The sequence below is a fragment of the Conger conger genome, chromosome 5, assembly GCF_963514075.1.
Source record: "Conger conger chromosome 5, fConCon1.1, whole genome shotgun sequence".
Lineage (NCBI taxonomy): Eukaryota > Metazoa > Chordata > Actinopteri > Anguilliformes > Congridae > Conger > Conger conger.
The window spans coordinates 65752466-65777372 of record NC_083764.1 but is presented as its reverse complement, the minus strand read 5'-3'; the positions used below and the strand labels follow the sequence as shown (position 1 = coordinate 65777372).

At 47.4% G+C, this 24907-nt stretch overlaps 1 long non-coding RNA gene across 2 annotated transcripts in view; it reads right to left on the bottom strand.

The window, feature by feature from the left end:
- Positions 1-4123: 4123 nt before the first annotated feature.
- Positions 4124-24907, bottom strand: part of LOC133129664 (uncharacterized) — a 56120-nt gene continuing 35336 nt past the window's right edge. For both annotated transcript variants that reach the window (XR_009708842.1, XR_009708841.1), the window contains exons 2-4: positions 24747-24842; positions 12506-13565; positions 4124-4939 (exon numbers count right to left, since the gene is read on the bottom strand). This is a non-coding gene — a long non-coding RNA (uncharacterized LOC133129664). The remainder of the gene's footprint in view (positions 4940-12505; positions 13566-24746; positions 24843-24907) is intronic.

Here is a 24907-nt window from a genome sequence, read left to right as displayed (position 1 = left end):
TGCGGTGACACCGCTCTCAATAGCGACGGGATGGTTAGCATGACAAACTGCTCAGGCTTCGCGACTGCATGGACTAATTTTAAAGTTTTTTTTTTTTGTTGTTCAGGAGGGGGGCGGGCTCGGTATAGAAGGCTAGGGCGGTGCTGCGCGAGAAAATGAGAGCAACTCGTTTTAAGATCCCACCCATCACCCATCCAGGGAAATGGGTAAATATAGACGTGGCCTATTCTAAAATAAGTACGGAAGGCTGGTTAGCCAAAGACGGGTAAAATCCCTGCCGCAGTCCTCGGACAGCCTTGAACACCAAGTACTCGACCCAAAAGCTCCCTGCTCCCTCATCCTCTTTATTAATAAGTTAATGAACTTATTTCCCCCTATCCCTGTACTCCCATATACTCCGCAAACCCTCCTTCAGTTGATCAGTACACTGACTGTTTAACTCACCTCCACGACCAGTCATAACCTCGCGTAACTCTATCAACGATTCTGTCCAGTCCACGAGCCCATGTATTGCAATCTCGACTCCGTCATTACCCTTTTCTCTAATTCAGCGTTCTTTAATTCGAAATAAATTGATTATTCTAATTCTAATTTTTGTTTCTCAGTTAATGTTTTAGGTCAAATGATATTCTGTATGTAGGCTACATTCTGCGAGGTGTTATCCCAACTTGATTAGTTTTATTATTTATTTATTTATTTATTTATTTATTTTGACATACTGTTTGCGTGTCAATATGTTTCTCACCGTAGTCTACTTGTTTGTTTGTAAATCATTTCTAATCAAAAAAGAAAATCATTCGAACAGGGGCTGATCTAAAAAAAAAAATATATATATATATATATATATATATATATATATATATATATATATATATATATATATATTATTATTATTAAAAAATAAGCAGTTGCAACATAATAGTTATATTGAATTCGGAACGGCTGCAAGACGAATTAATAAATTGTAACAATTATTTAAAGGATGTACAGCCGCTAGGTCTGGTTAGGAAAATTAAAATGACATGATGTATTTTGTCCTTCTTCATGCTTTAAATTAAATTTAAAAGATTTGTGTGTTTTACAGATTTGTGTGTTTCACAGATTTGGGTGTTTTACTACAATGTGTGTGTGTCCCATGTGACAAAGCTGAATAGCCAAACCCAACACATAGGTTATCGGAGAGCACACATGAAATACAATAAAATAAGACTACATTTCTTGAAAACAAACTTAATTATTTAATTTAAATGGTTTCAACATTAATTATGTTTTTGTGTTATGCCATTCATTTACTAATGTAGTTGTTTACATTAATTACATTATAAATACATCAGTTAGACCTAATGTATTTGTTAACTACTAGTAACTATTAGTTACATTAATATTTATACATTAGCAAGCCAAAGGATACAATAATCGGTTTAGCATTAGGCTAATACGGTTGGATTCTTTCTCATGTGGCGATAAGATAGCTAATGTGAAGTTCAAGGAAATTCTCACCCACTACGGATTATCATGTCCACGTAACATCCAAAAGACGAAATAAAAGAGTAACCTTATTCGATGAATACGATTATTAATGTTATATCTATTAACACTATTAATACACGTAGGCTACTCACACATTTCATCGCTTCAGCTTTTAGGCAATATAATGCTATAAGGTCTTTTTTTTTAATAGGCTACTGCAGCTTTTGCAGGAATTGTAAAATTCCGTTTGATTAAAAAGTTAAACAGTGATAAAATTTATTTTACTTTTTTTTTTTTTACGGATTTTGTTTAAAAATTATTCTATTTATTTACGCCCATTGGCAGGTAAGCAAAACAGACATTCCATAGGCTCCAGGCCTGATTCCACACCGTATGGAGGGTAACTGTAGCAGTCGAGCAATTGCCCAAATCTTCGCGTGTTTAAAAATCTAAAGTGATTTTTTAAAATATACGATTGGTAGGATAATTTCTGGAATGCCTAGGCCATATTAATCTTGTGTTCATAGAACGCTCCCGGTTAAATGTAATTTGTTGTAGTAGGCTAAATTCACTATGATTTCGCAATAATAGTTTTCACGCTTAGAATATTTCATTATGCATAATTCCGTTGGCAGGTTTAACCGCACAGTATCCGGGTCGTTTTTAAAACAAACAAAGCCACCTCTGTTGTGTTGCGGGGCAGCAACCCCAATAAAAGCGGCCGACTCACCAACGGGGGCGTGTAATAGCCTACCCGGGGACCGTGTTGCATTTACTCCTGTGGTGTTGTGTGCTTGTAAAACCGCAGGTTTGGTTGTTTAAACGCGCCCCTTATTAAGGCGCTTACATGTTTACAATCCCAGCGAGTTAGGCCCTTTCCTTTCAACCGTTCACAGCTCACTGACCGCCAACCCGCGGCGAGGCGAGGCCTCACGAGCACACTTCCGCCGATCAACGGCCCGGCTCGCGGCGTGCCAGCTTCCCCGAGCGCGACGAATGACAGCTGACGTCACTCAGTACATTGGCAACCATGGGCAACTCTACATTAGTGATGAATAACAATCGTCCTATAATTGACGGCGGAAAGGCTGCTAAAATAAATTTAAAAAAAATTTAAAAAGCAACAACTCGTCTGTGGTTTAAAAAGTTAACCTGAGAGTAAGTGTTTGGAGGTAGAAACACGGCAGGCTAACTTTCTGAAAAATATGTTGACATGCGGCTTGATCTGTCGTTTTGAATTTAAATACTTCTGCTACCTTAGTCACAGCAGAGATATTACGAGCCAAAATAAAATGTGGGCCAATATTGTCCCTTAACCATCATACCATGAGTGATCGAACAATGACATCGCAATGTAAATTCACAATTGTCCTGTAATTGTAATTTCACACCCCAAGAAACGGCTAAGTAAAGTATGTAACAAAATATCTCCAAGCTCAAATCAACAGGTATAATAATACTGATAAGGTAATATTTATATATATCCATTTCAAATCTAAAGCCTAATTCACACGATTTATTAGAGGATGAAGAATACCCAGATGGAGACGTTCGTTTTCGTTCAGAGATGGTGATTGGACAGGGAGTGGGTATGACATCAGTAAGTTTAGCACAATTAGATCAGGAGGTAATAATAATAATAATAATAATAATAATAATAATAATACATTTTATTTACAAAGTACCTTTTAAGACATTCAAGGTCTCTTTACAGGGAATGAGAAGACACATGTCAGAGACACAGTGCAGAGAATGAGTGTATGGGTGAATGAGAGGCATTAACTGTAAAGAGCTTTGGATAAATTGTGCTTTAAAACGACAAAGAATTGTAGTTTTACACCAAGATATAAAATTAAATATTACATTAAATCAATGTAGAGAACATGATGGCATGGTCACCAAACACATAAAATCTTATCGCTTATTTTGACACTTTTATGAACCTTAATGTTTGCATCACACAGATCGGCAGTAAGCGAATGTATTTGCATAACAACAAACAGCTACTACTAACAAAGCATCACACAGGCTTAAAGGTACAATTGGCAAGATTTTGTGTTAAAACATTGTAAATCCCTTCCTATCATAGAAAAAGGCTCACTGACATGTTGACTCACCCTCTGCCTGCGTTTATAGTCAAAATATACAGTTGACAGACTGGCACTCTGTACCAAAACATTGTATAACTGTATAATAATTAAAGCTCTTTGGTTGAAGATTGGTTCTAATTACCCACAGCCAATGGCATTTCAGCATCAGCGCGTTTACAGAGAAGTGGGAGGGATAAACAGTGTTGTGGTCTGAAGGTGTTCCTCTCTTGACCATTAGAAGTCCGAAATTACCGATTGTACCTTTAACGCTAATGAAAGAGATTGTGATGATTATGGAATTGAGTGTGTTTTAAATCGTGTGAGCTGAACCCCCCCCGTCATGTGACCAGGCTGGATGGACTCACACACTCCTCAGGGGGCCTGACGTCTCTGCATTGAAAAATAATGACTTTGTTCTTCATATGTTATAAAACCAATTAAAAGTTCATTTGGAAGATCATATCCTTTAATGAGCCCGAGATTTCCAGGGGCAAAGCAATGTGTTCTCTGTCGAAAAAGAGGCAATCATAATAATCATAAGAAAAAAAAGATTCAGACAAGAATTTAATTTTATTAAAGTTTATTGAAAATGCACATGCTTTCGCCCAATAAAGCAACAAAACACTATCAATTTAAAACTAAATTACACAATTTCATATGTAGCAATATGAGAAAAACAAATACTCACCTTGATTAATGGCATATACTTGATTACGTTTTTAATAATACAACAAATCAACACAAATTCTAAAAATACGAATGTATTAACGAATCAACTCAAAGCTTATTAATATTCAAATGGGTCCACTTCCTGTTCAGCACAGCCACGAAGGACCCCTTAGGGACGACTGAGGTCTGACCATGAATTTGCCAGCTTAAAAATAAAGGAGGCCAATTTCAATGCTAATGCAGACTGTCTGCTGGCCTGCTAATCTTCTGGGTTATATATCACCACCGGCCGGCCAGTCTAGGGACCATTTAAATGTGGGTTTTACATTATGTGCCCCTGTGAACATGGCCCCTGTATAATCAGACGCTTATGGACCGCACTGCTAAAATTACACACCGAGTTAGAGAAGATAATGGATTGGACTGCAGCCTAAATATTTGTAATAACATGGACTGAAAATACCTTTGACAGCTCATATGTCAGTTATTGGACAGCCACGTCTTCATGCTTACCAGAGTCTCCAGGTGCTCCAGCCACACTTCCTGGTCTGCGGGGAGCCGGGGTGTTGCCACGGCGATGCTGTGGACTGTGACATCACTGCGGAATCCAGAGTGAGGTGAGAGGTGTGCAGGTGGGCTCATGACATCACTCGCTGAGGGGGCGCGGCCTCGCCCGATTGGCCAGTCCCGGTCACGTCCACAGACACCACCTGGAGGAACAGGCGAATGGAGGAGACTTGAGTCAGTCACCATGGAGGTAAAATTCACACCAATGGCCTGTACCATGAAACTGAGACCCACAAGAAACAGGGATGAAAAGATAATGATGATAATAATAATAATAATAATAATAATATGATTGGTCATTTAGCTGACACATAAGGTCTGACGTGAAGACTGCATTTGTGTTAGAAAAGATAAACCAACAGGAAGACCAGAGAGCTCTCTTTGGGAGAAAAGCCAGCCATTCTGAAGATTAGAATGGCAAATCCATTGCACAAGCATTGGGGATGGCTTGTACAACAACATGGAATGTCCTGAAACAGAGAGAAACCGCTGGTGTACTGAGCAACAGACATCGAACTGGTGAGACCAAGGAAAACAACCGCAGCTGATGACATGCGCGCGTGTGTGTGTAAACAGATGCAGTGATGGAGCGTGTGTGTGTGTGTTGCGTGTGTGTGTCTCATCAGCCACAGTGTTGTTCATGGCAGGTTTTTTGGGGGGGGTTATCTACCGTGACGGTGACCCCAAAGGCTGGCAGACAGACGCAGTTCAGCACCCGTCCTGTCTGGGGAAGCCCCCCCAAACCCCTCCCCCCCTCCCCAATTTTACAATTTCTTACAGAAAAAAAAGTTTTTTCCACCCATCTTTTGTCTTTTCAATCAACTTGGTGAAATACACCCAAATACACACACACACACACACACACACTCTCTCTCACACTCTCACACTCACCCACACTCACCCACACCCACACCCACACCCACACACACACACACACACACACACACACACACACACACACACAGCAGCAGTGCAGATGACATTATTATGGTAAGTCCAGGCTGTGGTTGGTCTGGGAAAGTGGGCGGCCTTTGTGTGAAGTCGTCTCTGGACTTGGCCTCAGTCCATGCAGGGTGTGTGTGAGGTAGGGAGGGGGCAGAGCGCGAGAGAGTGTGTGGTGTTTGGTGCGAGTGTTGGGGGGGGATATTGTGTCCGCCCAACAAAGACGTCGCCCCGTATTAAACATACATGTCATTGGATCCCTGTCACGGGACCCCCCCCCCCACACACACACACACACCCCGCCTGCCCCCGCAAATATAAGTGAGCATGACTGAGGCCTGAATGGGAGGCCCCCCCCTCCCCAAAACTCCCCCCCAGCCCTCTGAGCCCCCCAGCCCGTGGGAAGCACGTCCTCGCACTGGGAGGTGTGTGTGTGTGTGTGTGCGTGCGTGTGTGTGTGTGCGTGCGTGTGTGTGTGTGTGTGTGTGTGCGTGCGTGCGTGTGTACACAGATCTGCATCTGTAACTCCGTACGCCTTGTGCCAGAATACGGCAGATTGCGGCTCCCCGTTTCCCAGAAGCCACCGCTCCCCCTCCCCTCCTTCTGATGCTCACAGCTCGGGGGCCTCGCCTGATGCACCCATAGCTGCCCGCCACGAACGCCTGATGGAAAAACAAGCTGGTGCAGAAGATCCCTCCCCTTTTCCCTCTCATACGCAGACATACACACACACACACACACACACACACACACACAGAGACACAAACACACACAGACAAACATTAACATACACACAAACAAGCACAGACACACACAGACGCACAGACACACACACACAGTAACAATGGTGACAGAGACCAGGAGGAATAACAAACACACTCAAGTTCAAGTTGAGTCGAGCGAGCGCAGGTGGTGCATTGTGGGAGCCGGTGCTGGAGCTCAGGGGGGAGGGGCAGATGGACATCACGACGGTGAGTTACAGGGGCCGTCTGCGTCTGAACAAAGCTCCTCACAAGAGCCGTAGAACCTGACACTGACCAACTTAATACAGCACTTCTAAATGAGCCTACGCACACACATACACACACACACACACAAATGCACACATACACCACTACACACACACAAGCACCAATACACATGTACACAAATATACATACAAAAACAGCAATGCACATAAAATGTACACACAAACATGCGCACATGCACACTCACACAAGTACACACCGTTCCCTTTAATGCATCGCAATTTGCATGGTGGCATCACGCTAAGCCCCCTCCCCAAGCAGTATCGGCTGATCCATGCATAGTGACATCATAACATGATGGTGCATGATGATGTCATAATAGGGTGACGTGCAGTGACATCATAAGAGTGAGGTGTTCTGAGCACCAGTGACCCGGTTCCCCGGCTGGCCGGAGCCAAAGGCTCAGAGTGTACACTGACCAAGAGTACATTTTAGCCATGATTGAATCATATAAACTGTGCAGGAATTAATGCAGAATATCCAAGAAGCTTCAGCTGAGGAGAGAGAGAGATAGAGAGAGAGAGAGAGAGAGGGAGAGAGAGAGAGGGATAGAGGGAGAGGGGAGAGAGGCAGAAGCAGACAGAGAGGGAGGAGAGAGGGTTTGGAGGCAGTGGGTGTTACTCAGCTTGATGTCATTGTGAGTTGAGACGATTAGCCCAAGCTGGGGGGGGGAAGAGATGGACAGGTTCATTGAAGCGGTGTTTGTGTGCGTGTGTGTGTGTGTGTGTGTGAGAGAGTGTGTGTGAGGGCGGGTTTCAGCCGGACTAATGAAGCCGAACAGCCCCTGAATAACAGAGCCATGCGGGAGGGAGGGCTGTGCGCCTCCTATTCAACCCCTTCCTTTCTGCGGGAAACAAACACTCATGAGGTAATGGTTCCACCTCAGAAAGAGCCGCGGCCCGCTCTGAATGGAGATCGGCAGACAGGAGAGACCGGGAGAGACCGGGAGAGACCGGGAGAGACCGCAGGAGACCCAGAGAGAACGGGAGAGACCGCGAGAGACCGCGAGAGACCAGACCGGGAGAGACCCGGAGAGACCACAATTCTGCCACATCAGAGCCCCCCAAGCAGAGCTTTAGACAACATAACATTTATGTGAAAGAAAAGTTAAATAAAATAAAAATAAACTCAGCAACTCCCCCTTTCACAATCTAAGCTCTGAGTGCAAAATTTGATTATATGTTATTAATAAGTAGTTAATTGCATTAGTTGTAAAACACAACTAACAAGTATTATAATACAAATTCTGCCTTAAACAGCAGGCATAAATATAAAATACAATAAAAAAACGAATGATTATACTACCGACATACACTATTAGATATTGTTAGTATTGACCTGGATAGGGGTTAATGCAGTGTGCTGTGTGTTTAAAGGTCTACGTTAATCTGAATGCGCACTGTAGGAGGAGTGTGTGTGTATGTGTGTGTGTGTAGATTGTGTGTGTGTGTATGTGTAGATTATGAGTGTGTCTGTGTGTAGATTATGTGTGTGCGCAGATTATGCATGTGTGTGTAGATTGTGTGTGTGTGTGTATGCAGATTATGAGTGTGTGTGTGTAGATCATGTGTGTATGTGTGTATGCAGATTATGTGTGTGTGTGTGTGTGTGTGTGTGTAGATTATGTGTGTGTGTGTGTGTGTGTGTGTAGATTATGTGTGTGTGTGTGTGTGTGTAGATTATGTGTGTGTGTGTGTGTTTAATAAGCACACACATTCAGGCCCAGACAGCCAGATGAGCCCCACTCTGACCTTGACCTCCAGGGTCCTTTTTCACCGTGCTCCCGTGCAGCTGGGCCGTCTAGCCACTGCCTGACAGGACTGCCCCCTCCCCCCCGGTTCCCACGCTTCCCCCCAACGTCTCCACGGCGATGCTGCCCAAATTATGCAGTGCATTGTGAGCGGGGCTGCTGTTTATCGAAGGTTGTCTCGCTCTCACTCTCTCTCTCTCTTTGTCTCTCTCTCACTCTCTCTCTCTCTCACTCTCTCTGTCTCTGTGTCTCTGTCTCTCTGTTTCTCTGTCTGTCTCTCTGTCTCTCGTATGAAAATGTAAGGCATTCCAGTGGCAGGAAATGCTTATTCCAAAGGGGTGTACAGCATGTTAAAATATTAACCCTCAATTTTATTCCAAGACTACCTTATTGGCATGACACATTTGAATATTTGTGCCTAAGCTTTGCACACAGAAAAAGGGTAACCCAGCGATATGTGTAAATATGAACCTTCCCTCTGTGTCACTCCTGGGACACGGGTCCTCTGAAGAGTAGCTCTTTTCTTTTGGAATGTGCCTTTCCTGAAAGTTCTGTTCTAGAACCCCACTGCTTTAAGTCACCAGTGGCGACTTTGTGACATCAGCATCAGCATCAGCATTAGAGTGCTCAGCATAACTGTGACCTCACACCTGAAAGGGTTAAAAGAGGAGACGGATTCTGGAGGAAGGTGCTGGACCATAGTGCAGAGATCCATACTGTAGACCAGCCTGCCACAGGCCACTGTCATTATTACAGTGCAGCAACCCCAAACCCACCTGCCAACATCTCTGACATGTACACACATACAGATCCTAATTCTCTGACTTCTTATAAACACACACACACACACACACATATATACTCACACACTCACACACACACAGTCATGGCACACACATGTATGTGTGTGTGAGTGTGTGTGTGTGCGTGTGCGTGTGAGTGCGTGTGTGTGTGTGAGTGTGTGTATAAGAAGGCTTGAATGTCAAGCTGCTCTGAATATGCAAATTAACTCCCCCCCTCCCCCACATACTGTCCCAGCCAGTCAGTCTCATCCCAAATTCCCCCCCAAAGCCCCCAGCCCCTCTCCTTCAGACAGACGGCGGTGCGGTTGCTAGGCACCGCCGCCATTTTACCCACAAATGCCACTGTACAGAAACCCCGCCCCTGCCATCGCCGCGGCGACAATGCCCCCGCCAGCACCACAGACCCGCCACAAATGAAACCACCCGATTATGCAAGAAACACGCTGCGGGGGTCCGTGATTATAACGCAACGCCCCCACCCCCAATCTCCACCCCACAGCCGCTGGCATACACCCCCCGACTGTCTAAATATAATTTATTTAGGACAAACCCCCACCCCCCAAAAACCAACAACACCACCTTCAACACCATCCACTGTACCCCAAGGTCACAGGACACACACAATAAATAAAGAAGTAACCCTAAAATAAGAGAAAATCCTAAAATATCAGACAGAACATACATCTCTTTCTCCTTATCGTAGCATTCACTGCTCTTGAAAATTGAAAAGCGTTAGACTACATGATATTATGATATTAATCACATTGGCCGCCAGGTATACATACTGTATATATATTTTTTTTTTTCTGTCACTCTAGCGCCGCGGTAAATTCACATTATCGCCCTTGCTCTGCTAATACACATTCGAGCATATTTTCAGACGCCGAATATGAACCGCCAGCGTCTTTATAACACGTTATCCCCTCCTACCCACAATGCACCTAACCAGCAGCCGTTGAGGCAAGCTGCGCGAGTGCGCGTGAAATGATGTTTATAATCTCGTTTCCGTGGCAACAATCGGGTCTCCAGCTTCCCGTTAAAGCCGCGTAGAAACGAGCCGTCGGACGGCCGCTCGCAAAACCACAACAAACCCGGAGAGAAATAACTGTGAAGTATAGCACTCGTTTCTTTCGCCGTGTTCTTGCTGGCGTGGCATCCAAACTCTGAATTTAACTAAAATAATACATAGCAGATATGAAACTGCAAACATTTGTATAAAAAAACAGCCGAACACAGATTAATGAACAACACATGCACATGCTACAACACCTCCCTACAGAGATCCAATAGCCAACACTTACAAAGGTACACATAGCACAGAATTAATGCGGTCATCTGACACAGATTATCTTTGGCTTTGAAACCTTAAAGCCACCGGCAGGTACTTTTAGAATCCTTCGAATATCAATACAAACCAAGAATAATCTTTCAGCGCACTGCACTTCAGCAATGACAACAAATGAACACGTCAAAGTTTATGGAGAAAGAGTCACAAAGACATTTGTGATGCTACAATTTGAGAGCCCAGACCACACCAAACATGGCAGACTGAATTGGCCACACTGCTGTTGGGTCCAGAAAGGTTTCCAACATTGAGTTTGACTGGAAAGCTGCCAACAAATGTCAACTCAGCTGAGAGTAGCACTGCACAGCTGCAGCAGAAAAACGAAAAACCCACCACCTTCTTTACCAGAGGTCCCATAGCCCAGGGGTTCCTCAATTTTCATCCCCACACCCCCCTTCAAGGACTGCTCCACCTGAAGAAAACGCAACATCTGACCCGTCTGGCACCCAGCGCAAAGCTGAGACTCCAACCACACTCTAAACTGTGCCATCGTGGATGCCATGGATACAACACAGGCCATATTTACAGTACTGTCACCACAATATCACCTGCTTATTTCACATTAATGTCTAAAATGCAGACTTTCTTCAAAGTCAATACACACTCAGTGAGCACTTTATTTGGTATTTATTGGACTTATTTTTCATGCTTATTAAGTCTTCTGGTGCTGTAGCTACCTTCCTGTCAGCTTTGACCAGTCTGGCCCTTCTCCTCTGACCTCTCTCATTAACACGGTGTTCCTGTCTGCAGAACTGCTGCTCACTGGATGTTTTTTGTTTTTCGCATTCTCTGCAAACTAGAGACTGTTGTGCGTGAAAATTTATTTCATAAAATTGAAATATTCTGCATATTACAGTAGATTATGTTAAGTTTACAATTTAAACACTACATTTACATTTTACATTTTTGTCATTTAGCAGACGCTTTTAATCCAAAGCGACTTACAAGTGCACTTACACTAGTTTTGCATTTTATTGAATTTTTTTTAAATAAAAAATATATTTATACAACTGGATATTTTACTGAAAAAACCATGGGTAAAATGGCAGTGTGAATCGAACCTGCAACCTACTGGCTGCAAGGCCAGTGAACTAACAGTGAATTAAAAAAGGGCGAAACAGACCCGATGCCACGCATTTTCACCAACCACACATAACGGGGCAGCCTGTAGTCTAGTGGCTAAGGTACATGACTGGGGCAGCCTGTAGACTAGTGGCTAAGGTACATGACTGGGGCAGCCTGTAGCCCAGTGGCTAAGGTACATGACTGGGGCAGCCTGTAGCCTAGTGGCTAAGGTACATGACTGGGGCAGCCTGTAGTCTAGTGGCTAAGGTACATGACTGGGGCAGCCTGCAGTCTAGTGGCTAAGGTACATGACTGGGGCAGCCTGTAGTGTAGTGGCTAAGGTACATGACTGGGGCAGCCTGCAGCCTTGTGGCTAAGGTACATAACTGGGGCAGCCTGTAGCCTAGTGGCTAAGGTACATAACTGGGGCAGCCTGTAGCCTAGTGGCTAAGGTACATGACTGGGGCGGCCTGTAGCCTAGTGGCTAAGGTACATGACTGAGGCAGCCTGTAGCCTAGTGGCTAAGGTACATGACTGGGGCAGCCTGCAGTCTAGTGGCTAAGGTACATGACTGGGGCAGCCTGCAGTCTAGTGGCTAAGGTACATGACCTGGCGGTCCAATCCCGGTGTAGCCATGATAACAAGACCCTTAACCCCACATTGCTCCTGGCTTGTCCCCTGCTAATCAACTGCAAGGTGCTTTGGATAAAAGCGTCAGCTAAATAACATGTATTATAATGTCTGGTTTTAAATAGCGGTCAGAGATCTGATCTTACCTGAACCCGTAACCACAGCAACGCTCTTCAGGTTCGTTAGGCTCGTGAGGCAGGAACCGACTCCCGCGCGTGCAAACGCCAGAATGCGATTGGACAAATCCTCTCTAGGGAATATGATGTCACCAGGTCAGAGTTCCTTGTTTTGTTTTGTTTTTTCAGCTTTCAAGGGCAAAAAAACTTCTTCCGCTTTTTCGAATGGCATATTGGTTGTGCACTGAAAAAAGATCTGGTGGGGAAAGAGGATCTGGTGGTGAGAGGATCTGGTGGTGGACCTGGGGCGTTATTCCGTGTGAAGGCACTGGGAAAAAGCCAGGCCCAGGGAAAATTCAGTCTGTGTGAAAAAGTTTTAAATGAAGTCCATTTTAGTGAATTCGGTCACAGCTGGTCTGGACACTCCCCCATCGCCAGAGAGGGGTCCTGCTGGACGACACAGGTTCTCATCCAGGATCGGGCCAATCAGAGCACGGGTTCTGTTCTCATGAGCATCTCAGTCTGGGTGACAGATTCACCACAGACCGGCACACTCTAGTCCTTTCCGGAGAGGCTGAGGCTCACTGGCGCCACCTCAGGCCTGGAGAGTCCCAGCGGCGATGGTCAGCATTAAAAAACACCTCTTATTTCAGGGGGGAAAATGGAAGGAGATTTTGTTCGGAGTGCGAGGCCAGCGTGTGTGTGTGTGTCTGTGTGTGTGTGTGTGTGGGGGGGGACGCCACTTTAATCAGGCTCCGTAGGAAACAGGAACAGCACACGCAGCAAACGCAGGACGTGTGGAGGCACACAGGGTGGGGGGGTTCAGCTTCGGGCCGGGGGCCCTGTGTGCCCCCCCCACCCCCCTCCCCCCCACACCATCAGACTCCCGTCTCTCTATCGATTCCTCCAGTCTCTCCACGGTGTCATCGCCAGAGGGGAAGTGAGCTCATCTCCATCACTTCCTGTCCCAGAGGGAGGGAGGGCATGGAGGAGTGGAGTTCCATCCCCATCCCCCTCCCCTCACAGGTCTGCTCTCCAACCAGGCCTCACCAACCCCTCTTCTTCTTCTTCCATCCTCTTCCTCTGCCTCCTGAGAGAGAGAGAGAGAGAGAGAGGGGAGGGGGAGAGAGAGAGGGAGAGAGAGGGAGGGGGGAGGGGGAGAGAGGTGAGAGACAGAGGGAGAGAGAGAGAGAGGGAGAAAAAGGTGAGAGAGGTGAGAGGGGGAGAGAGAGGGAGAGAGGAAGAGAGAGAGAGGGAGAGGGAGGGGGAGAGAGGTGGGGAGAGAGGTGAGAGAGAGGGAGAGAGACGGAGGGGGAGACAGAGACAGGAGAGAGAGGGGAGAGGGAGAGAGAGAAAATTTTGGAGACATTTAAAAAACAGCAACCCCCACTCATACCATTACAAAGCCCTGCAATGCCAAGAGCTGAGCCCAGAGAAGAGTCACCTCAACCAGGCTCAGTTCACTAACCCCCACTAACACCATCCAGCCTCAGGACAGCTCCATACCAAACCAACCAATTATTATATAATAATTATAAAGCAACAAAATCAAAATTACATTACTGATTGGAATATCCAAATAACAAAATCAAAACATTAGAACGCTATCTGGCCCTAGAAAGACAATACTCAGCAAGCACAGTCTGGCAATAGAGACCGGGTGCCACCGGCAGACCTGGCTGAGCTGGGATTGGGGAGCAGAGAGAGGGAGAGTGTGGGGGGGTTTGGGGTGCAGAGAGAGGGAGAGTGTGGGGGGGTTTGGGGTGCAGAGAGAGGGAGAGTGTGGGGGGGATTGGGGGAGCAGAGAGAGGGAGAGTGTGGGGGGGGGTTTGGGGAGCAGAGAGAGGGAGAGTGTGGGGGGGTTTGGGGTGCAGAGAGAGGGAGAGTGTGGGGGGGGTTTGGGGTGCAGAGAGAGGGAGAGTGTGGGGGGGGGTTTGGGGAGCAGAGAGAGGGAGAGTGTGGGGGGGTTTGGGGTGCAGAGAGAGGGAGAGTGTGGGGGGGTTTGGGGAGCAGAGAGAGGGAGAGTGTGTGGGGGGGGTTTGGGGAGCAGAGAGAGTGTGGGGGGGGGGTGGGGGTGCAGAGAGAGGGAGAGTGTGGGGGGGTTTGGGGTGCAGAGAGAGGGAGAGTGTGGAGGGATTGGGGGAGCAGAGAGAGGGAGAATGTGGGGGGGTTTGGGGAGCAGAGAGAGGGAGAGTGTGGGGGGGGGTTTGGGGTGCAGAGAGAGGGAGAGTGTGGGGGGGTTTGGGGTGCAGAGAGAGGGAGAGTGTGGGGGGGTTTGGGGTGCAGAGAGAGGGAGAGTGTGTGTGTGGGGGGGTTTGGGGTGCAGGGAGAGGGAGAGTGTGGGGGGGGGTTGGGGTGCAGAGAGAGGGAGAATGTGGGGGGGTTTGGGGAGCAGAGAGAGGGAGAGTGTGGGGGGGGGTTTGGGGTGCAGAGAGAGGGAGAGTGTGGGGGGGTTTGGGGTGCAGAGAGAGGGAGAGTGTGGGGGGGTTTGGGGTGCAGAGAGAGGGAGAGTGAGGGGGGGTTTGGGGAGCAGAGAGAGGGAGAGTGTGTGTGTGTGTGTGGGGGGGTTTGGGGTGCAGGGAGAGGGAGAGTGTGTGTAGGGGTTGAGGGTTCGATAGACGTCTCAGACACAATAATGCCATTCATGGGGGGGGGGGCACTCAAGACCAGCACACAATGGCAGCCGCCTGTCCCCAATCACCTTATGCCCCCTTACCCCCCCAACCCCCACCCCACCGACCCTACAACAGAGAAGAAGGAGATGCTATAAGCTATAAACATCACTATTCATGCAGATGAGAGACAGAGAGATGGAGACAGAGAGATGAGGAGAGAGAGAGATGAGCGAAATAGAAAGAGAGATAGAACAGAAGAGAGATGCACAGATATGGAGGGGGAGAGATAGAGAGAGATGCTTACATCAGGGAAACCGCATGAGAGGATGGGAGGGGTACAGCGTTTGGGGTGGGGGTGAGGGCTGGTATCCTTAAAGAGGGGGGTCTTTGTGCCAGGCTCACTATCTGCCCCCTCTTTGGGTTTATAACGCCATTAGGCCTACAGCACGCGGGAATGCAGGAGAGACAGGCCGTCAGCGGAGAAAGCAGCCGTCAGCAACCGCCACTCAATCCATGTCCTTTACCCCCGAGAGCGTTTCCATCGGTCGGCGCATCCAGCTGCCATATTTCTCCGGCGACGTTATTATTTCGGGTAATCAGGCGGCCGTTTGCCCCTGGACGCTGGACTGGGAGCACGAACGGCTTATTCTTTTTTTTTTTTTTTTTACCCATTTCCGCGACTCGGAATATAATTTCCACAATAAGAGCCGACAGCACACTCACGCAATTATGAAATTCGTGTTGAGCTGCAGAAACACGCCGTGTTTTGCAGACACGGCGAAGATATAACGTTACAGAGGCGGACAGAAAACACGTCCGAGGACGGCCGTTCAATCCAAATGCTATTTCACGCGCTCCTTAAACTCGCGGGGTAAGATTTATGTAAGGATTACCATTCCATCCCATTCTCAACCGCCACCGTGAGCTCAACTGTCACCGTGACGACGGGGAAAATATCCATCACACGAAGTGGATGTGGACTCGTTTGCCTTATTTTTTACCGTGAATACGGTGTCTGAGACAAAACGCTGTAACGGGTTTAAGTCGACTTCTCCATTGGGCAAATTAAGAAAAATCTGGAAAGAAAGGAATCTCCTTTCCAACAGCTTACATCGCATAACTTTAACTGAGTTCAGGGTTTAAACCACGTAGGCCTAGCTACTATCATTCTGAATCAATCAACCAAAGTTGTTAATTTCACACACAACCCAATTTGAACGACCACCTTATTCCTGCTGAGCGCAAACTGGTTTCACTGACCGCGAAGTTAACACTGCGGAAAAAAACGGCTTTAATCACAGGATTCTCCATACTGAGCGTGACATGGCTTAATCGACCGCACAGTGCACACTGAGGACAGTGTGGTTTAATTGACCACAGAGTTCACACTGTGAACAGCCAGTTTCAACTGACCGCACAGTTAAAATGAACACCAGCTTGTTTTAACTAACTGACCACATGGTTCAAGCCTCTTTTTAACTGACCACTTGTTCACTTCCCCTCTGCTTAACTCTGCTAAATTTGTTCCCATGGCAACCTCTGCCCGCCCACCCCTTCCTCCAATAATCTTTGACCCTATTCCCAGCACTGTACTCCCTACCAAGAAGACACTGTCATGATGCAGTAATAATGCAAGTTACTATTAAAATGTGTTATTTAGCTGACGCTTTTATCCAAAGCGACTTACAGTTGATTAGACGAAGCAGGAGACAATCTTCCCTGGAGCAATGCAGGGTTAAGGGCCTTGCTCAAGTGCCCAACAGCTGATCATATCTTATTATAGCTACACTTATTATAAACACACAGTAGTGTACACTCATATTCCCCCTATAAACACACACTAGTGTACACTCATATGCCCCCTATAACACACACTAGTGTACACTCATATGCCCCTATAAACACACACTAGTGTACACTCATATGCCCCCTATAAACACACAGTAGTGTACAGACGCAGAGTCCATGCTGAGTCGGTCCTGTCTGGGTCCCCTCTGTGCTGTATGAGGGTCCTGGGACAGTCATAACGTGGAGAGATTCATAAATCCACCAGATCCCAAGAACAAAACCGTCCCATCGAATGACTTTACAGCGCGGCCCACGCCTCACCCACACGCCCATCCAGAGCCATATAAGTAACGAAGTGCGCAGAGCTAACTTTGTAACAGCAGCAATAACTACACGGAAAGAGGTTAATTAACGCCAAATAAGATCTATAATAGAATCTCCGTTAACACAGCAGAGGGAAGAGGGAAGTGTCTGCATCAGCAAAGCTGTTAGAATAACCAACAGTCCGACTCCACACAAACACACATATTCACCCACACAGTCAATCAGTTAACCCACAGATATTCACTCACACAGTCAGTCAGTTAACCCACACATATTCACCCATGCAGTCAGTCAGAGTTAACCTACACATATTCGCCCATGCAGTCAGTCAGTTAACCCACACATATTCACCCATGCAGTCAGTCAGAGTTAACCTACACATATTCGCCCATGCAGTCAGTCAGAGTTAACCCACACATATTCACCCATGCAGTCAGTCAGAGTTAACCTACACATATTCGCCCATGCAGTCAGTCAGAGTTAACCCACACATATTTACCCATTTTTTTTCTTCCTAATATTCAGTGTTCTAGAACTCCTCTGCTCCCAGGCACCAGTAGTAATTGTGACATCATCATAGGAACGTTCAGTAGAGAACATTCTAATCACATACATGTGATGTTAAAGGGAAACACCCAGTTACAGGAAGGACACACACACACACACACACACACCTGAAACACTTAGACACAGGATGGACACAGACAATCCACTCACTCTCACTCTCACTCCTACACATGCTCACTCACACACACTCAGATAGAGGAGGGACACACGCACACAGACACTGCATTAGGGGTGTTAATGTGTTTGCTAATTTCCAGAAGGAAGCTTATTCACTGAGCTAATTAAAGATTGTCTTTCTCTCTCTCTGGGGTGTGTGTGTTTGTATGTGTGAGAGACTGCGTGTGTGTGTGTGTGTGTGTGTTTCTGTGCATCTGTGGGATTAGGACAGTAATAGTGAAAGATTGTCTACAGTATAGAGAAAAGGTGCATTTTAATTTCAGGGCACGTTGTCTTAAATAAATATAAATCTGAACCTCTGATTTAGGTGCTACTAGGCCATGCTAACACTACATTACACTATACCAGACAGTGTCCAGGACTGGAGTTAAACCTGCAGACACTGCGGCCCTCCAGGACTGGAGTTAAACCTGCAGACACTGCAGCCCTCCAGGACTCTGGAGTTAAACCTGCAGACACTGCGGCCCCTCCAGGACTGGAGTTAAACCTGCAGACACTGCGGCCCTCCAGGACTGGAGTTAAACCTGCAGACACTGCGGCCCTCCAGGACTGGAGTTAAACCTGCAGACACTGCGGCCCCTCCAGGACTGGAGTTAAACCTGCAGACACTGCGGCCCTCCAGGACTGGAGTTAAACCTGCAGACACTGCGGCCCTCCAGGACTGGAGTTAAACCTGCAGACACTGCGGGCCCTCCAGGACTGGAGTTAAACCTGCAGACACTGCGGCCCTCCAGGACTGGAGTTAAACCTGCAGGACACTGCGGCCCTCCAGGACTGGAGTTAAACCTGCAGACACTGCGGCCCCTCCAGGACTGGAGTTAAACCTGCAGACACTGCGGCCCTCCAGGACTGGAGTTAAACCTGCAGACACTGCGGCCCCTCCAGGACTGGAGTTAAACCTGCAGACACTGCGGCCTCCCAGGACTGGGAGTTAAACCTGTAGACACTGCGGCCCTCCAGGACTGGAGTTAAACCAGCAGACACTGCGGCCCTCCAGGACTGGAGTTAAACCTGCAGACACTGCGCCCCCTCCAGGACTGGAGTTAAACCTGCAGACACTGCGGCCCTCCAGGACTGGAGTTAAACCTGCAGACACTGCGGCCCTCCAGGGCTGGAGTTAAACCTGCAGACACACTGCGGCCCCTCCAGGACTGGAGTTAAACCTGCAGACACTGCGGCCCTCCAGGGCTGGAGTTAAACCTGCAGACACTGCGGCCCTCCAGGACTGGAGTTAAACCTGCAGACACAGCGCCCCCTCCAGGACTGGAGTTAAACCTGCAGACACAGCGCCCCTCCAGGGCTGGAGTTAAACCTGCAGACACTGCGGGCCCCTCCAGGACTGGAGTTAAACCTGCAGACACTGCGGCCCTCCAGGGCTGGAGTTAAACCTGCAGACACTGCCCTTGAAACAAATGGCCCATGTTGTACAATTCACTTTCTGCAAAGGCTGTCGTTGCAGTTTACAGAACTTCATTCAGCGTTAAGCTTTCAAGCCCAGTTTACGGGGACAAGCAAATGCCCAAAAAATGTCCTTTCAATTATGCAACACTCCCACTAATTAAATTGTGTGTGTGCTGCTTTTCTGTTAGAGCTGTGCAGGGCACCAGTCATTTCACTTTATTTATGAGCATTTATGCCCAGAACCCTTGCGGTTAATGCAGTGCCTTTAGCTCATTCGCTTGTAAGGTATCGTGCATTCTTTTAATGTTTTTCTATAAATAAAACTGTTAAACCTAATACACCCAGCCATTGAACTGGACGATCACGTTTACGTGCTAACGTGCTTGGTAGCGGAACACAATGTAGCCGAGCTTGCTGTCAGTGTCAGAATGGGTCCATTGTGGAGCGCCATTCTTTGCAGTGTTCCGCGGTAAATCCACTGTGACATCATAATGGGAGCGCGTTTCTGATTCTTTTTTCTTCTTCTGCCCAAGATTTACACAAGAAACATAAAGGAAAAGTTAAACAACACGTACAGGCCATGCAGCCCGTCTAAGCCAGGTATTCCGCCTCTAGCACAACATCAAGTGTTGGACCCCCAAAGGGCATCCACTGCTCCTGTGTAGGACCTGATACCAGTTCAAATACACACACACACACACACACACACACACACACACGCACGCACGCACGCACACGCACACACACACACTCTCACACACACACACTATACACAAATACCTTATAACAGCTTAAATACACACACACAGACACATACATACACATATACATACACTCTCTCACACACACATACATACACACACACACACACATACACACAAATAGACACACATACACACACGCACAAGGAAATCAGACAGAAGCACACAGTCTTCTGCACACACTGAGGCAGTTATCTCAAGAAGAAGAAAATAAATATATCGTGCTGTAATTCATGTACTTCTGCTCAGGTTGCGGGTGTATATTTCCAGCGTATTTTAAAAACGTCTGTTCCCCTGAAGCGGTGTCTGTTATTCGTGCACAGATCACAGGCCTGACTGAACGTGTGTGTGTGTGTGGGGGGGGGGGGGGGGTGGCATTTCTGCTGGGTTGCCATGTCGCCCGCCAGGAGCCCCCCCCACTGCACCCCCGCCCCCGCCCCCACCCCCCTCCTGTTTAAATTAGCTCCTTTTCAGACCTCAGTTATAATGGGCTGTGTCTGGCTGTCTCTCACCCGGGACCCAAACACACAAACGCCCCCCCCCCCCCCCCCCCCAATCCCCCAAAAACATCACTGAAAGGCACCCACCCCCCCCGCCAACCCCAAACCCCCAACCTCCAGTCCAACCCCCACCCCAAGCCCCCAACCCCCATCCCAAACCAAACCCCCATCCAACACATGGCCAAGTGTATCCGAAATGTCTGACTGTCATGGTGACATCACACAAACACACACACAGACAGACAGCCGGACACACACACACACACAGACAGACAGACAGACAGACTCACGGACAGGCTCATTAAACATTTGCATAGTTTTACTGGCTGTGTTAACACACCCTTTTTAGCATGCTAATAACATTAGTGCAGTTTTACTGGCTGCATTAAAACTAGCCGTATAGCATGCTAACAATGTCAGCACAGTTTAACTGACAGTGTTAACACACCCTTTTTAGTGTACTAATAATGTTAGCGCCGTTTTAAATAGTTTCGTTAACACTAGCTTTTTAGCATGCTAACAATGTCAGCGCAGTTTAAACAGACTGTGTTAATAACACACCGTTTTTAGCATGTGTAATAACGTTAGCACAGTTTTACTGGCTGCGTTAACACAAGCTTTGCAGCATGCTAATAACTTTAGCAGTTTTTCTGGCTGTGTTCACACTAGCTTTGTAGCATGCTAATAACTTTAGCAGTTTTTCTCTCTGTGCTCACTAGCTTTTTAGCATGCTCATAATGTTAGCACAGGAGGAAACCCGCAAGCAGAAGACAGGCCAACACAATGAAAGCAATTTCACAAATAATAGATTTTAAAAAACACAACCCTATTTGTAAGAGAATTAAGAAAAAAGAAAAAACTAATTCAACTAATAATAATAATAATAATAATAAACTAATAATTCATATGGTTGCTAACACTAAAAAGGGTCAGCTAGAACACAAAAATAAAAGAAAAAAGGGGAAGTAATCCATGACCATGTCTTATATATAAATAAACTTAAAAAAAGGGAGAAATATTTGGCTTTGCTTTTGGATTCAGAGGCAGGGTGACAGCTTCAAGCTCCTTTCTTTGGGGGGTCTAACGCGAAGTTGAGGCAGGTGTCTCAGTGTCAAGGGCGGGTGGTGTGTGTGTGTGTGTGTGTGTGTGTCTGAGTGCACGTGCATAACGCAAGCGGTCTGGGGAGCAGAGCACTGAATGGACACAACAGGACCCTGTATATATTAGCATAGCCACTTGACCCTGGGAGCCTAAGCCAGTGTTTGGCGTGGGAAAATGAGGAGTCCTCTATTCACAGCTGCTCCCTCCCCCTCTCTCCCCCTCTCGCTCCCTCTCTCCCCCTCTCTCTCCCCTCTCTTGCTCTCCCTCTCTCTACCTCTCTCTCCCCCCCCCCCCCCCTCACTCCATTCAGCATCTCAGGCACACAGTCCGCTTCATAAAGGTTATTATACAGAGAGAGGAGGGGGGTATACAGACAGAGGAAGAGAGAGAGTGAGTGTAAGAGAGGAAGAGAATGATATGGGGCAGAATGACAGGGAGATGGAGAGACAGGGAGAGAGAGAGAGAGAATGAGATGGAGGGAGAGTCCTGCCATAGCCTCACCCTCCAAACACAAAATCCTCGAGCCCCCCCCCCCCCCCCACAGAAACGGAGTACAGTAATTCACTGACGTAAAATGATATCAGTATCAGAAAAGGATGACATCACCTCACGATACATACACACACTGCTGCCACCTTCACACACACACACACACACACACTGCTTTCACCTTCACACACACACACACACACACACACACACACACACACACTGCTGCCACCTTCACACACACACACACACACACACTGCCGACACCTTCACACACACACACACACACACACACACTGCCGCCACCTTCACACACACACGCACGCACGCACGCACGCACGCACGCACGCACGCACGCACGCACGCACGCACGCACGCACACACACACACACACACACTACTCCCGCTTTCAGACGCCACTGGGTTACAGACAGACACTGCTGTCAACACTGCCCCAGAGTGCAGACCTCAACATCGCCGAAGGTGTCTGGGATTACTGGGGTTGAGAGAAGCAGAAAATGCAACAAACTGCAAAGACTGAACTTTGAGGCGTTTACAAGAAATTCAGATTTACACTAAAAACTTAAAGCAAGTTTTCCGAAAAGTCATATTAAAGGCAAAGGGTGGACACACTAAAAACTTGCACATAGTTGCAGAGGTTTTTCAGTAAGCTTGTGCTAAATATGTTTGCTGCATCATTTTCTGACACTGAAAAATAAATGACTTAATGGCTGTTTTCACTGGAAGTCAACAAAAGAAAGTGTGATCACACACAGTACTGTATATACAGACACACACAGTAAAGGCAGTTGTGCCCGATCGCTTGCATTTCCTCTGGACTAATCACATTTGCATTTCAAATCAAGCAATTACTACGAGGCAAAATTCACAACGTCTGCATTTATTTCACGTGCGTTTTCTTTTTTTTTTTAAACAGACATTGATCTGCTTTTCGCCGATGGCGCTCAGAGCGTATATCTCTCTCCGTCTCCGCGTCTTCGCTAAAGATCCGTTAAACATCCACCTTTAGCTCCGCGCGCTGGTACGGCGTTCCGCTCGATCGATCCGCGCGCTGAGAGGACGCGCTATCGACTCGCGGCGGGAAAAAACCGAGCCGAACTGCGGAGGCAGCGCGAGCCGGAGCCGTGAGGCGTCCGCGGGGAGCGGAGAACAGGCACGGAGCTCGTCCGGGCTCCCTCAACCTCCTCCCGCTCTCCCTCCCTCTGCTCTCCCACCCCCCCCCTTTTCTTCGTTGGGGTGTTCGAGGTGCTGACAGAGAACCTACTTTAAATCACTACTCAGATTAAAATAGTTTTTTTTCCTGCCTGCTTCATCTTACCACTCTATGGTTTCAGCACATTATTATCATGATTATGATTATTATGGTAAATGGTTGGCATATATATAGCGCCTTCATCCAAAGCGCTGTACAATTGATGCTTCTCGTTCACCCCATTCATACACACACACACACACACACACACACACACTCACACACCCAATGGTGAAGCCCCCCCCCCCCCCCCAAGGAGCCTAGCCTGGTTGTGCTTGGACTGTGGGAGGACACCGGAGTACCTGGAGGAAGCCCACACAGACGTGGGGAGAACATGGGTTCAAACCCGGAGCTGTCTTGCTGTGAGGCGACAGAGCTGCCCACTGCACCGCCCTGTTACAGAGAGCAACATCTTCTGATTGGCTCAAAAAAAGTCAGCGATTGACAGCAAGTTGCAGCTCCAGCTATTTTATATCACCCAAATAAATTAGCAACAATAACCGTACTGGGTGGTGGCACTGAACTCACTGATCCCAGGCAGAGCAGCATATTGAGACAGACTGCACACCTCATTCAACAGCTAGAGCAGGGCTGCCCAACCCTGTTCCTGGAGATCTACCATCCTGTAGGTTTTCACTCCAACCCTAACAAAGCACACCTCGTTCAACAGCTGGAGCAGAGCTGCCCAACCCTGTTCCTGGAGATCTACCGTCCTGTAGGTTTTCACTCCAACCCTAACAAAGCACACCTCGTTCAACAGCTGGAGCAGAGCTGCCCAACCCTGTTCCTGGAGACGTACCATTGTGCAGGTTTGGAATGAAAGCAGGACAGTCAACCTACAGAAACAGGGTTGGGCAGCCCCCCCCCCCCACAGGGGAAAATAAATGAGTAAAGAAATGAATCAGCTGGTAAATAAAGCCATCACCTTTCTCCATGGACATTCTCCAGCTGTGGACCACAGTGAAGGCTGGTCTATACTCCCGCGCTCCACAGAAATCGCACAATGTTCGTGAAACGATCTAACATCCCTGGTCACCGACTACGGTCGCCACTTAAATATGATTTCAGGTATAAACTGACGTCACACTGAGAAGGAGCAGAAACGGTGCTGGAGGTGCACTGTGATGTCACAATGGGAGGGGGAGTGGCATGTGTGGTGTTCTGTGCTCTCATTGGCTGTGAGCCTACGTACCCTGGTGTACAGCGGCCCACCCAAACAGCAGGTGATCTCAGGTGATCTCAGCTGCAGACAGGGACTGACGGGTGCTCACTCACCTGGGGTGGTGCCATGCCCGTCTCTCTCCAGCAGCTGGGGAGGGGTCAGTTCAGCCAACCCTGCCACATGCGTCACTGAGGCCGTCTCCCTGCTGCCTGTGATGCAAACAGAAGGTAAACAGAGTGTTAACACGCTGCGGCCTGCGAACGCAGTTAAAACA